This window comes from Numida meleagris, chromosome 2, assembly GCF_002078875.1.
Source record: "Numida meleagris isolate 19003 breed g44 Domestic line chromosome 2, NumMel1.0, whole genome shotgun sequence".
NCBI lineage: Eukaryota > Metazoa > Chordata > Aves > Galliformes > Numididae > Numida > Numida meleagris.
The window spans coordinates 10,968,275-10,982,643 of NC_034410.1; the positions used below are offsets into that span (position 1 = coordinate 10,968,275).

The 14,369-nt window shown below is 38.5% G+C and overlaps 1 long non-coding RNA gene across 1 annotated transcript; it reads left to right on the forward strand.

Annotated features, from left to right (window-relative positions):
• On the forward strand, positions 10,550-13,940 carry LOC110393084. The gene is made up of 3 exons (XR_002434779.1): positions 10,550-10,603; positions 10,991-11,176; positions 13,599-13,940. It is a non-coding gene; the product is annotated as an uncharacterized LOC110393084 (long non-coding RNA).

Genomic DNA, 14,369 nt, shown 5'->3' on the forward strand with positions numbered 1-14,369 from the left:
CATGTTGTGCCATTTGGCTTCTAGGCCAATGAACATTCCCTCACATTTATTTCTGAGAACAGATGCAGCTGCTGATAGTGCAGAGCAGTTATGAAAGACCTGATTAGTATTAGTTCTGTTGTTGGCCTGTGATGCAAATCAACCCAAATTTGCTTTCTGTCCTTGCCTTGCTTATTTAATGTGACAGAAGAACACAAAAAGTCCTTCCTGGAGCATATTAAATGATTATTTAGTCCAAGATCTTCCTTTGACAAAGAAGAAAAATCTACAGATAATATTTAGAAAAAGGGCAAAAGTAAAAGGACTTGCCAAGAATTCCCTCTCAACTTCCAGTGATTTCATGTTCATGGACTTCATGAGGCAAGAGTGCTATTTCAGTATTCAATCACCCCTGATAGACAACTCTTCTGTCAGTGTCAAGCTGGCTAAACCCTTAGATCCCCAGAGTGCCTTGAAGCAGTGAGGTCTGTCTTACATTCACATTGTGTGAGAGCCAAGTCCTCTTGTTTACTTTCAGTCTGACAGCTGTTACTTTGATTTCATGTCATTGTATTGCAACAACGAGCAGTGAATGATCGTTCTCTGATTATCCTCTCTATGTAACTCATGATTTCATAGACCACTTTCCTCTGGGGCCTCTTAACTGACTTGTCTTCCAAGAGGGATTGTGTATTTGGTAGTTCCTCTTTCAAATGTCATTCCATGATTCTGGTCAACCTTGTGCTATCTCTGACCCTTTTCCAGTTCTTATTTATCTTTTTTACAGATATGTAGAAGAATTTTTTTAAGATCTTAAGGATGGCAGATATATCTTACTGAATTTGTGTATTGTCTTGAGCATGGTTGAGTAGGTGCTGCTGTTATATAATAGAAAGGAAGAGCTGTAGATCCAAGGCAAGATTTATGCAGCTATTGAGGTTCCTTTTGAAGGCAGTGGATGACAAACTGTAATCTCAGCAGATTAGATACTTAAGTCCTCTTGATGGTTCTACAAGTGGAGTACAACCTTTTTAACATTGTTGATCTTTTGGATAACAGCCAATAGGTCAGTGTTTACAAGCAATCAGCGATACCGTATGCAAGCATAAAACAGCAACATTACTTCCCAGCTACAATCAGTACGCAGATATGATTTATCTGCAGAAATAGAAGGGGTATGGCAAACATAAATAATGTGAATGTTGATGATTCACAAGGGAAACCTAACCTGTGAATATAAAAGAAATCATAAAACAGCAAAAGGAAGGGAGATTCAGCAGCATGAGATTAATAAACTGTAAGAAATGAGCTTGGGAAATTAATGAAGTTCTAAAAATTCTTAGAAAGAAAGATGCATTGCTCTTCCTTATAGTTCATCGATAGAGATGGTTTTCTGTTTCAGTTAGTGTTTTGCTAAAGAGTGATCTTGAAAACCAGTTTTAAACTTCTTAATTCCTCCCAATTTCATTATACAAAGGAGAGATCATGGCATGTCAGACTAGTATTCTATACTAGTTTCTATTATATATTTCTATATACTAGTTTCTGGCAGCTTCAAAACTGTATAGGCACCACTGTCCTTATTTGGGAAGAAGGGAGAACATGTGAGTTAAAAGCTCAAATACTCAGTTACTGAGAATTTTTCCGGTGCCTTTAACATTTGGGCAACTAAATTACTACTTTGATCTAGAAACTATCCATTGGATAATCAAGACAGCAAACGCCCATTTCTTTTAAGGTGCTGAATTTTTGAAAAGAATTAATCTGACCTCACCAATCATTATTATTATTATTGTATTTGCTTACCGGGCTGAGAAGAGAAAAATATCTGAAATGGGTTCTCAAGGTATGACACTTACTCACTGTGGAACACCTTAATGAGTTTTACTGGTTACAAAACCTGAAAGCTGGAAATGGCCAGTTGGGATGCTGGTACACAAAAGTTGGCATTCTTGACCAGTTACCCAGCGCATAACCTAGGCTTGTAATGTATCTTCATTTAGATCCGATATCTTTATTTTGCCTATGAAGATTTTTTGATATTGTACACTTTTTAACACATTGTGTACAGGCAAACATAGGGTAGAATGAGTTATTTTCAGCAAACAACTCATTCGTCAAATATAGTTGCTTTATTTTTTAAAGAAATCATTTGTAAACAGATTTCACTTTTTTTTTTTTTTTTAAATCTAGGACTATTCTGGAGTAAACTTTCATTCAGTGAATGTAGCTGGCAAAACCAAGAATTAGTTCACTGGTTTATGCAAACATACTGTAGCATGTAGATTTCTTGCAGCTATTTCCTGTCTTAACTGTGTGTACAGAGTTTGTTATTGGGAATTTACCTTCAAGCTGCTCAGTTGTATGAATTCACATGGATGACAGCGTTCCATATACTTCCTACATGGGAACTTTTTTATTCTCAACCACCACCGTAAGTTCTCTGCCTTTCTGAACTGTGCAAATATGCACCAATGTCTTGTTCCCTTCTGTTTTCTATGGAAATGTTATCCTAAGAAGAACGTTATTGCTTTAAGGTTTACATAAAATATCAGCCACAGGTTTTACTGGGGAAAAAGCAAGGAAAAGGAAGGAAAACAGGATAATTAAATGTGCAGCCACCCTTCCGTCTGCCCTGTAAAATGCACAGATCTTTTTTTCAGTGGATGGAGTACTGGTTCCTAGTCTATGTTACAGCTGCACTTGATCTTGACTGGAGAAACAGGTCCACTGCACTCAATATCAAAGTAACCACGTGAACTCTGTGGTGTGTGTAAAGCAAGATATCAAGGGAAATGATTGAAAAGTTCTCACTGCTCTTCAAACCAATGAATTCCAATAGGTGATTTTTTGAATTATAGTGAAATGAATGTTTATGAGTAACTTCCCTAGCTGTTGTTATAATATAATGTCTCTGTGTAGTTGTAGCACGTTTTATTGCAGGCAGAATTCATGTCCCTCCAAGAAAGGACTGTATAATCTCCTTTTACATCAGGAGCTCTGTGAAAGTGTAGATGAATGCACAGTATATACTGGAGAAAAACTGGGAAGCAATAAGTTTACTTGGTTTAATGTCAATGTTACTGTCTTTGGCTTATAATAAATGAACATTAGAAAGGGTTTCACTCACAACAAACACTTCTGATAGCATAATAGAGTGAAAAATGAATATTTACGGGCCCTTACTCAAGTAAACTACAACAGCAATTGGAAACAGTGTCAGGCGAATGGCTTATGCACTATACAAGTGTGTGAACCAAACACTTCTGTTGACACTGTACAGAAGTCAGTACACTTTCAATTGATTTATTTTAATATTGCAAACACTGTTACACTGTTATCTTCTCAATGGAAGATTTCTTCCTCTGTAATTTTTTCAGAAGATTTTATGCTGTCATGCAAAGTGTTGCTTTTAATAAATTAAAAAAAAAATTATACATAGCCAAGTTGTTGGTCCTTTTAAATTAAGAGGTGAACAGAATGATAATTGTTTAAGGATCACTTCCACACTCGGTTGATGTACAGTCAGATACAGCTGAAGATTTCTGGGTGGTATGGCAGTCTCCTTTTTATGTGACAGAGTATGTACTGCATCTGCTGTGGGGTCTACAACCCCATTTTCTTTTTTTCCTTATCCTCCCTTATCCGAACTGTTCTTTTCCATATAGTTATTCTTTCATACATTTATCTTGCTCATTGGCATGAAAAATAACAGCACTTCAGAGTACACCACTGCCAGAGTGCATAGAAAAATAAATAGTTCTGAAACATATTTGGCTAGATAAACAATGAAGTTTAATTTTCCCCCATTTCGTTTACCTAAAAGAACTGAATATCTGAACTGTCAAATCTTCTGTCTTTATTGATTTTGTAGGTTGTTCTGATGTCAGAGATACTGTGAAGAATTTTTGAAATTCCTTTTTCCTCCTGTAATTCACTGCCCTAAACATGTGCAGTTTAGGAGACATGTTTATATGCATTCTTTATTGTAGACATATACTTCAGTGTATTTCTGAACTGGGGCTTTTGTAAGGCAGAGTCCCCTCGTGCAGTGAACAAGGCATGCTGCATTTGCTGTTATGTAACTTTCTGTCACAGATAGACTTTTTTTATATTATTATTTTTGTAGTTCACTCCCATGTTTGTGGCCATGACAGCTATTTGAGAAATCAGATGCTTGGCCTTGAGCACCTGATGTCCTCAGCCTGACTCAGCATACTGGTGTTAAGCCAAAGGTAGAGCCTGGGAACAGACTCACTTGTATGGCTACACAAACTAGCATGAAACCAGGAGGGATGCAACACCATGTTAAAGCTCTTTGGTCCAGCAAGACTTCTTAAAGTACAAGTCACAGGCCAGCCACAGTCACCTGGTTAACAACTAATGGCTGGCTTAGGTATTGACTGCAATGCAGAGTTACTATCTATTTTCTTCCTTTCTTATGGAAGCTGTTAAACAGAACACACAGATGCTTGTTCCACCTGCTCAGGATTAAGGATGATCTAATCTGATGATGTCCAAGGTCTTGGTGTTCCAATTTATGGGTTTTGAGAAAATGCCATTCCATAGATCTGAAGCATTCCAAAAATTGCTCATACAATGGTACTTTTTGTTTTGTACAGTGACAGAAATAATAGTTTGTGTTTGTTTCAGGAAACTTAAATGTCAGTGTTGTTCATAAAAAGAAAGATAACATTTCCAGGTTTTCAGTTTAACAGGGTAAATTTCTTCTTGACCCTGTTACAGTTTAAAAGGGGACCAAGAAGAAGTAATATTTCTACCTCTTGCATTTTCTCTATTAATCTTTGCTTTAGACCTTGTATCATAATCTAGTGTGATAGGGTCCTGAGCAAAAACTAAAATGGAAGGTCTCTTTGAGAGCTAATAAAGAATAGCACTTTTTCATTTTTTACTTTGTGTGTGTGTGTGTGTGTGTGTGTGTGTAAATGCCCTTAAAAAAATGAATAGAGCCATTAGTCTAAAATAAATAAAAGAATTGACATTTTAATGGAGTTGTTTTTGGAAAGAATCAACGTTTAATATTAAATTCAACATATGGTTGTGGTCAAATTGTGCTCCTACTGTGTAAAATGTATGAGTAACAACTTACTACATTCTCCTGGCCGATATATGGAGAGAAGGTTGATTAATTTAACTAGTATCCCTTAATCTCCTGCTTTGGCTTCCATCCCATTCTTCAAGGGTTGATAAATCTTACATCCCCTGAGGAGTATTACAATTCCTAATAGTCTTATGCTATTAGGAAGAAGCAAAGCTCAACTGTACCAAAACATTCAGCGCATGAAGTTGTATAAATAATTTAGCTTTTCCAATTTAATTTTTTTACAGCTTTTCTTTGCAAACCATGATAAGGGAAGTTAGTTCAGTCAACTGTAAGTATAAAAAAATAAAAAAGGGAAACACTGTTCAGGGGAATTATAAGCAAAAATAGGGCTTTTCTTGTCACTGCATTCACCACTGCAGTAGGTGAGTGGAACCAAGGTCACTCATATATTTGACTCCATTTTAAAAGAAAAATGTATTTTTCATAAAGTGAATGTTCTCTCAGGACCACCATCTACTTTCATCATGGTATTGCGTAGTCCAGTTGGTTTATTGAAACTGCTAGTTTCAGTATGAAGTAGGACTCCCTACTCTGCCACAGATTTTCTGTGCAGCTGCAGGCAAATCAGTCCACGATTTCCAGTAGACTCAGATGCATGGTCAAGCTACTTGTACAAGTTCCTCTGTATCAGATGACCCACAGTAATTTCCCTTGCTCATACTCGCAGCCCGTAGCAAATTCAGTTGACTTAGCCTATGATGAAGAAAGTTTAAGGTAAATATCATAACCTTGCATTTGCTATTGGCTGAGTTAGCACAAGGGCAGTCACTGTGTCTCAGATAATGCATACTGAATTGCTGAGCTGCAATAACTCGATCATGTGACTGAGATTTATACCTCATTTATAAATGATCTTCAAGGAGGGTTATAATGATACATACATTCTAAAAAGAAGTAATGAAAAAAACTGCAAGAAGTCTTAAAAACTGGAACTGTAGGAACTATGAAGACATTCAAGGGAGACAATCTTCTCAAACACAAGAAGATACAACATTAGACATTTCTGAATAAGGATGTATTTTTTTTCAGATATAGGAAAATATACAAATTGACTGCTTATTTTCCTATTAAATAGAATAAGTGATGAGAATTTAGCTTCACTAAGTATAAACATCTCTTGTATTAGTTTGAATCTCCTAGAGCAGACTATTTTCTTCATTCTGGCAAAACTTCTGCTTCAATTAGGGACTTTTTTGCAGTACCTGTTTCTACAAAATAATACTGTGACTTCAGTAACAGATGGGACTCATGAAGGTTATGAAAACAGGGCTTGATTCATGATTTCTGTTTATTAATAATAATGCTTTGAATTCTTATATGTTATTCAGAAATTTTTCTTCATACATAGTAAAGTAATTCTTATTAGACCTGAGGTAAGTAAATAGCATTATACCTGTGGGAAAAAAAGGGACTTACAAAATTCAGAATGAGTATTTGCAGGAGTAAGTCTCCTAGTGAACGTTCATTCTGTGGTGCTTGGTGCAGAAGTCAGAAAAGCTTTAGAGAGAATTCAAGCTGTGAAGTAAGGTGCGGTTGAGCTAATGGATGTGCTGATTCATATGGCAGTTGCGTGCTTGTTGGCTGTTAAGTTTTGGGCTTCCATCATATTGGGTCTCCAAGTGCACTGAAGCTTCAGTCAGTGGGGAAGGCAGAAGGGCTGAGGGTCAGGCCAGCAGCAGTAGCCCATGAGACTCCAGTGTGACAATGTCATGGTGAGGCATGGAGATGCAAGGCTGAGAAGACACTATGATTCATGGTGAGGTTTGGTTTATATCCTGGGACAAATTTTCTTGTGAGTGATGTTTGGTTCAAAGCATGTCACTTTTTGAAGTAGCCAGCTGTGGGGAATGTTTTGCAAAGGAGGTGTTTTGAAATCTCAGCCGCATGAAGTTTTGTGGGTTTCAGGTGTAAAAATCCCCTCAGAAGATAAAGGAATGGACAAAACACTGTGGTCCATGGAAGTTGCAAGTCTCACAAAACCTGGGAATGTACTGGAATATAGAGGTTTATACATGGCAAACACTGTAGAAGTATGAGTCCAGAAGTCCAAAGTAGTAAACTTCTGCCATCCTCTCAGCATTCATTTCTTTTCAAGTAGAATAATAGAATCATAGAATCATATAATTGTTTGAGTTGGAAAGGATCTTTGCAGGTCATCTAGTCCAACTCCCTTGCAATGAGCAGGGGCGCCTACAGCTAGATCAGCTTGCTAAAAGCCTTGTTCAGCTTGACCTTGATTGTCTCCAGGGATGGGGCATCCACCACATCTCTGGGCAACTTACTCCCCTGCGTCACTATTTATATTGTAAAAACCTTTTTCCTTACATCCAATCTAATCTCCCCTTCTTTTAGTTTGAAACACTTTCCTCTTGTCCTATCACAACACACCCTGCTAAAGAGTTTGTCTCCTTCTTTCTTAAAGCCCCCCTTTTAGGTACTGAAGGGACCAGTTAGAGGCAGAAGACCCAGTTCTGATATTTGCACAGCCCAAGTGCTCAGGGACAGTAAGTCAGAAGTGACATAATCCAGGTAGTGGGGTTTTTGATCCATCTTTTACAACTGTTCTGACCCCCAGGCAATTTTAAATCCCTCTGGACGCACCTCCCTATCCCCTTATTCCTAATGACATTGGTTTGGCCTAAAACCAGTGCGTAAAGGGTGGCTATAAGAAAGAAGGGGATAGACTCTTTAGCAAGGTTAAGGGGAAATGGTTTCAAACTAGTAGAAGGGGAGATTCAGATTGGATGTAAGGAAAAAGTTTTTTACAGTAAGGGTGATGAGGCACCGAAACAGGTTGCCCTGTGATGTGGTGGATGCCCTGTTCCTAAGAGACATTCAAGGTCAGTCTGGACAAAGCTCTGCACTTAATCTAGCTGTAGCGGTTTCTGTTTGTTGCAGGGAGTTGCACTAGATGACCTTTAAGGGCCCCTTCCAAATGATTCTGTGGTCCTGTGTGACTGGATATACAAGGCCCATGGGGAGACCTCAAAAAATTGCTGGAGATCAAAAGCTTCAAAGAGCCTCTCTTACCCCACATGCCTCAAGGTTATTTTAATTCCAAATTATTTTAAGGTTTGTGCATTTGTAGGCAGAAAAAAAAGAACACAACATTCCAACTCCAAAGTGTAGGATAAAACCTGTAAAACTGCTTCTTGTTCCTTTAAAAAATACTGGTGTATTTATTTCCCTGTTCCTAGATCCATGAACATTGTATTTCATATGCTCGCTGTAATAACACCACAAAAGACTCCATAAATGCACTAGTCAGTGGGGAATGCTGTGCAGGCTTGTGATTTTACACTTCTTTTCTCTAAGCCAGAAAATCTAAATGCAAAATGTAGTATTCAGAGTCACTGAGTGGGGTTTTGTGATGCTCTCTAGAGGATGCTGGATTCATAAAAAAATGAATGGATTGCAGTCATCGATAGAGTTACTTTTTCCATCTGTGACATGCATACAATGTATTCTTGCTAACGTGCTTCATATTAATAAACCACCTAAGTATAATTCATTGCAGGTTGCAGCTATCAATCAGAAATAGCCTTCATTTTGTTCAGCTGTCTTGGGCGAGAGAGCATCAGGGGTGGGGGCTGTTTGTAAGGAGGAACTGCAGTCCTTGGATCCCCTCACTGCAGTGTAAAACGTGTCACACCTTGGCTGCCCACAGAGATGTGTGACCCTGTCACAGAGGGAGCCACCTTGTTACCTGCCTTCATTGCTTTGTCTGCCTGTGTTCTGCTGGGAAACTCCCACCTACGGATGACTTTTTTTCTAATCCTGCCACTGGAGGGGCATTAGAGAAATCACTTCAGACCCAATTCAAGTCCCATTAAAGCTGACGAGTATTTTATTTTCTTCCCCATCCCCTGACTTCAGTGGGAGCTTTCACAGTCACTCAGTCTCCCAGCTTCCCTCTCTCTGTCTAAGAAATGGGAATAAACATGCCTAGCTCAAAGAATTGCTTTGAGGATTAATTAGTGAGCTTTTCTAGGGCATTTTGAGGATAGAACATGCTGAACATGGGTATTATCACACCTGGTGGTGTGTGTGTGTCTGTGTGTGCATTTTTTTTCACAAAAAATGAACACTTTTATGCTTTCTTGGATAAAAGTGCATGCCTACACCAACAGATCCTCAGGCGAACAAACACCTTCAGAAAATCCCCGGGCGATACACAGGCAAGCAGAGACAAAGGCAGAGGGCAGCAGAAGCAGGGGGAGATGTGAAGAGGAGATGAGAAAATCAGTGGAGAAATTTAGGAGAGGGGGAATCTCTTATTCTACAAATGCATATGCATAAGCTCTGCTGAATCACGGGCTAGCCATGTGAAAATACGGTATTTCAAAATTCTTTTTTGCATTATGATTTAGCCATGCATTATGTTTTATGGTGACATGACCTCATTGTTTAGAGATTTTTGGTGTATTCTATAACAGCCTTTGTATGGCATTAATAGTAACTCACGTTAATTTTTGGCATTCCACACATATTCATTCAGTCATTGGAATGTGCATAGCTTAAAACTAGCACATTGTAACTGAACAAACAGTGGATTAAATGTGCCTGTTTTGTCTTCTTCACTAAGCTACGTGGGATCAAAGCTACCTCCTTCTGTGCCATAGTTTAATTACATTTTTATTCTGAGTGCCAACATTTTACAAAATGAAATGAAGCAATGACAGGAGAAAATGAAGCATTCAAATAGGCTTTAATCAGGTCTTGGAAGGATAATAGAAAACAACTGAAGCAGGTTTGTTAATTTATTTGGTTTCAGCCCATTGTAAAACCAATACACATAGCTGTTATTTCAGCAATGATCAGCTATGGTCTGTCTGGGAACACAAGCTGTAACTGCAGAGTGGATAGTAGGGTAGCAGCGTGTTTAGATGGCCTCACAGAGGTACGTGCTATGCTGCTAGTGACAGACAATTAACATAGGGATGAGGAAGTGATTGCTGTGTGTGAATGAATGGTGCATAAGCATCAGCAGTAAACGATGGTCCCTATCTATGCAATTAGCTGTAAGCTACAAGCAGGCAGAGAGCAATGGCACATTACAGTTATTGCCTTTGTGTTCTGTAATCTGAAGCACAGACACATTTCTCAACATTTCCTAGTCACCACCATCATCCTAAATGTTTAGAAGACGTGGATTAGATTTAAATGTGAGAGGATTTCCACATCTATAATAGGACAGGGTTAGTCCACATCTCATTTAAAATTATACTATGAATATGACTTAGAGGAATGTGCTTGCTGCAATGATAGACCTTATCAATATGTTGAATCCTCAGGATAAAACTAATTCACTGGCTACAGGCAAAGGCAGTAAGGAAGAAAAAAAAAAATCAAAACTGTGGAATCAGGTAACTTCTGCTTCTCCTCTCTAAAATCTGAAGTGCTAGCAGGAAGTGCTGTGATAATTATTCCTTCTAACAGCTGGCACTTCAACCTTCCTTCACACCAGGGGAAGTCAGCACACAAGAGCTGCAAGGCGAGGTGGGTTCCCAGGGGAGGTTTTGTAGCTGAGGATAGCACTTTCCTGCCACATTTGGGAAAGAAATAAGATTAAAATGCAAACTGCTTTCTGCACAAACCACCTGTGCTTCTCGGGGGCTTTTTAAAGATGAGCCATGGGTGGGGAGACCTCCATTTGTAGTGGTTTTCACTTTTCTCTCCCAACCAGCTTATGCAGCTGCCCTTCTCCTATCTCCCTCTTCCCCCTCCCTCCTGGGTATTCCTTCTCACCCCACACCTTCCTCAGTTCTGCCAAAGCTGGAGTTTGTAGGGACTTGTGTTGAACCAGAGCTGGGCTGAGCTAAAGTAATCCTGAAAATAAAACAAAATGGTGAAGTAGAGAGAAAAGATTATTTCTGACAAATCTAGATCCCATCAAGGACCCTGATGGTTCCTGAAGTATTTCCACAGCCTTGTGGGTAGCAAGAAGCATCCAGCAGCTGAAGGTGGAACAGCTGTAGAAGGAAATATCTTTTTTAACTACAGCATAAAAAGAGAAGGACGTGAGCTGAAGGAGAAGTGAAGAGGATCAACACAGAGTAAATAACAGTTATGGTGGGTAAACACAGCTATAGAGAGGATGAAAAAAGGGTGTCAACAACTTTATGTCTCTTCAGTGAGTTCCCACAATACTGGATGATGGTTTACTACCTTTGCTTCCTTCACTGATATGCAATATTTGAGCTGTACTTTGAGATTTTCATTTTCATTTTCCTGGTATTGCTTTGCAACTGTTAGCATTTTTGTATGCAAGCTTCATTTAGCCCCCTGTGCATTTGTGTTTTGACACAGACTTTAATTACATATTTATCTATTCTTTTTATTTATCTGTGTGTATAATTATTAAATAGTTGTTTATATCACCTTTATTCAACATACGGCTTCAGGTACTATTAATCACAATCTAAAATCTCAGCTGAATACAATGTTGCTATATTCCTCTTATGTTTTTTTAATGGTTCTCTTTTTGTAATTTTTCAGTTCTTCACAAACATTATGAATTTTGATTCACATCAGCCCTAGCAATTAGGTGTATTATTAGCACCATTTTACGGATAGAGAACTGGAGAAAAAAAAAAAAAAAGATAAATCATAGTCAAAGCAATCAAGATCTTGTACTAATTTTTGATGACCAGCTTGGACACCTAGCCTGCAATTTCTCAGGTTCAGTAGTATTAAATAGATAATCCACATTCCAGTTCTTCAAGCCTCAGCAAACCACACCCAGAAAACAGAACAAAAAAAATTAACAGCTGAGAGCTAATTGTAAGTTGCTGGCTCTAATCCCAACTGAATTCTGTGGCAGAGGTAGGAAGATGATGTAGCTGCCTTGTATAACATTAAGGGTTAATTAAAGATTTGTATGGAAGCATCTAAATGCGGAGATTTATACTGTGAATATCTACATCTGAGGTAGGCATGTAAGTTCCCTGTGCAGTCAATGGAGCCCGGAGAGCTGCTTGTTCACCCTACACAGGAACCACCTATGTCTGGTCAACCCAGCACTTTGCTGTGCAATCTCAGTTGGCTCTGTTGGGAACGTAGGCACCCAGCTCACATATAGACACCTAGCTTGCAGACAACTCATTCATATTCTTGAATCTGCAGCCAAACCCCTCCCTTGTGTATTTAGTAATGAAATGTTATACATTTTGTAGTATCCTTCCTTTATCATTTCTTCAGTACCTTGTTTTCTGCAGCACATTGAAGCTAGGATGCCACAGACATTTGCATTCATGTGGCACAGCCCATACTTGCTGAGCTGTTAATACCTATTCATACCTAGTGGAGGTGGGTCTCCTTCTGTATGCAGAGACAGGTTTCTCTTTGCACTCTTCATAACTGGTTATGTCTCACAATGCTGTATGTTCCCATCTGACAAGACCTGATGCTGTACCTACATAACTTCATCTCTGTTTTCACAGTCAAATCAAAATTTTGAAGTATTAAATCATTGTGATGCTGCCTAGTGAGAATGCAACTGAAGCCATAGGATGAATTTTAATTATACAAAAATTAGGTTTAAATTTTGATATGTTAATTTTTGATACTGGCCAACCGCTTAGTTACCGACTAGTCTACTAAATAAACTTTAATTTATATGATAATTAACTATCACCAAATATCATAGAGCAGAATTACAAGTCTTTCCATTACTAGGAAAGGCAGCAAGGTGGTGGTTTGATCCAGAGAATAGTGTGCAGGATTGGGAATAAAGGAAACATGTCCTGTTCCCGGATTCATTATTGACTTTGTAGGTGGAATTTTATTGATAAATGCAGATGTGTGTACTGAAGACTTCTGCATCTGGCTTCTGGCTCACTTGATGATCAGTGAAGAACTAGTCAATAGAATCCAGAGGGCAATTCATTGCCTCCTAAATTAGACATCAGAAATACGACAGATGATTGACACCCTAAAAGGGCATATTTATCTCCAGTGACTATAAATGAAGCCCCAGGGACTAGCTTGATTTTTATATGTCTACATTGTTGATGTCTGAAGTCAGGTGAGATGAATCCCACCTTCTGTATCCCCAGGCCACTTATTTCATCTCTGTGTGCCTTTTATTTGTCTCTCTGAAAGATCTAGTGCAATACCAGCAGCAGTAGTGTACAATTAACACAGAGCTACGCCTTGACTAATTAGTTTCTCAGTAGAGCCTGTTTATAGATCACTGGGGTATCTCCATATGGAATAATGTCTTGCAACTTAGAAATACCCTAAATGGTATTATGATAATAGGCATATGGTAAAGCTCAGTACCAACATCTTCCTTCTAACATTACAGTTTCTCTTGCCTTGTGGGTTCATTTCCTCTGAAAAATATCCTTAAATGATATGAGTACAATATCAACACTATAATTTCTGTGGTACCAATGTTTTCACAGGGAACATGGTGAATTTTTCTTTTTAGCAGAAAACAAGTTTTTTTTATCTTACCTTCTTTCTCAAATTTATTTTTTTTGTCTGGAAGATACTAAAGCAGGAAGCTTCAGAAGCAGAAACCTCATGGCAAGCCAGAATGAATAATAATGCTGAATTCTGGGGATATTGCCAGGAAATGTCATACAGGATGCTCTGCAGCAGCAGCTAAGGAACTACAGGTGGAATTGCAGGATTATATGTTGCCAAGCTCAAGGCAAGCTTGGGAAGCAAAATGAACTACGATGGAAAGCAGAGGGGAGCTCCAGGTAGTTCCAATTTACTCTGCTATGGAAACTTGTAGATTCGTAATGTATTTCATGTTAAGTCTACCATGTAGTAAGCCTGTACAGCTGTCATTCCCCACAGAATTTCTTTTTGAACCCAATAAAGACCAGTGGTACTTACACTAACATAAATAATTGAAAGTATGTCTCTGGGATTTGCAATCTTTCCTTCTCTCTTTATTTCTGGAAAAGATCTCTTTGTTTCTGTCTCCAGCACTTTTCCCTGAGCTGTACTGTATGTGATATACTGCCATTATCTCAGAAACTCAGTAGCTGTAAGCTCATCACCATTTGGATATTCAGAGTAGGTCTTTTATTTCTTCCCCTCAGAATATCCTCATACACTCAGATTTTATGCTGATCTTTTCTAGATGTCAGACTCCTACACCTCTACTTACAGTTTTCAACACTTGTTAAGTGCTGTGGAATCAGTGGGAATATTTTCTGGAGGCATCTCCAAATTTGGCTATAAGAGAGATTGTTTGGAAGCAAAATCTTTGGCTTGACCTGAGTGTCAACCCAGAGATAAATAAAAT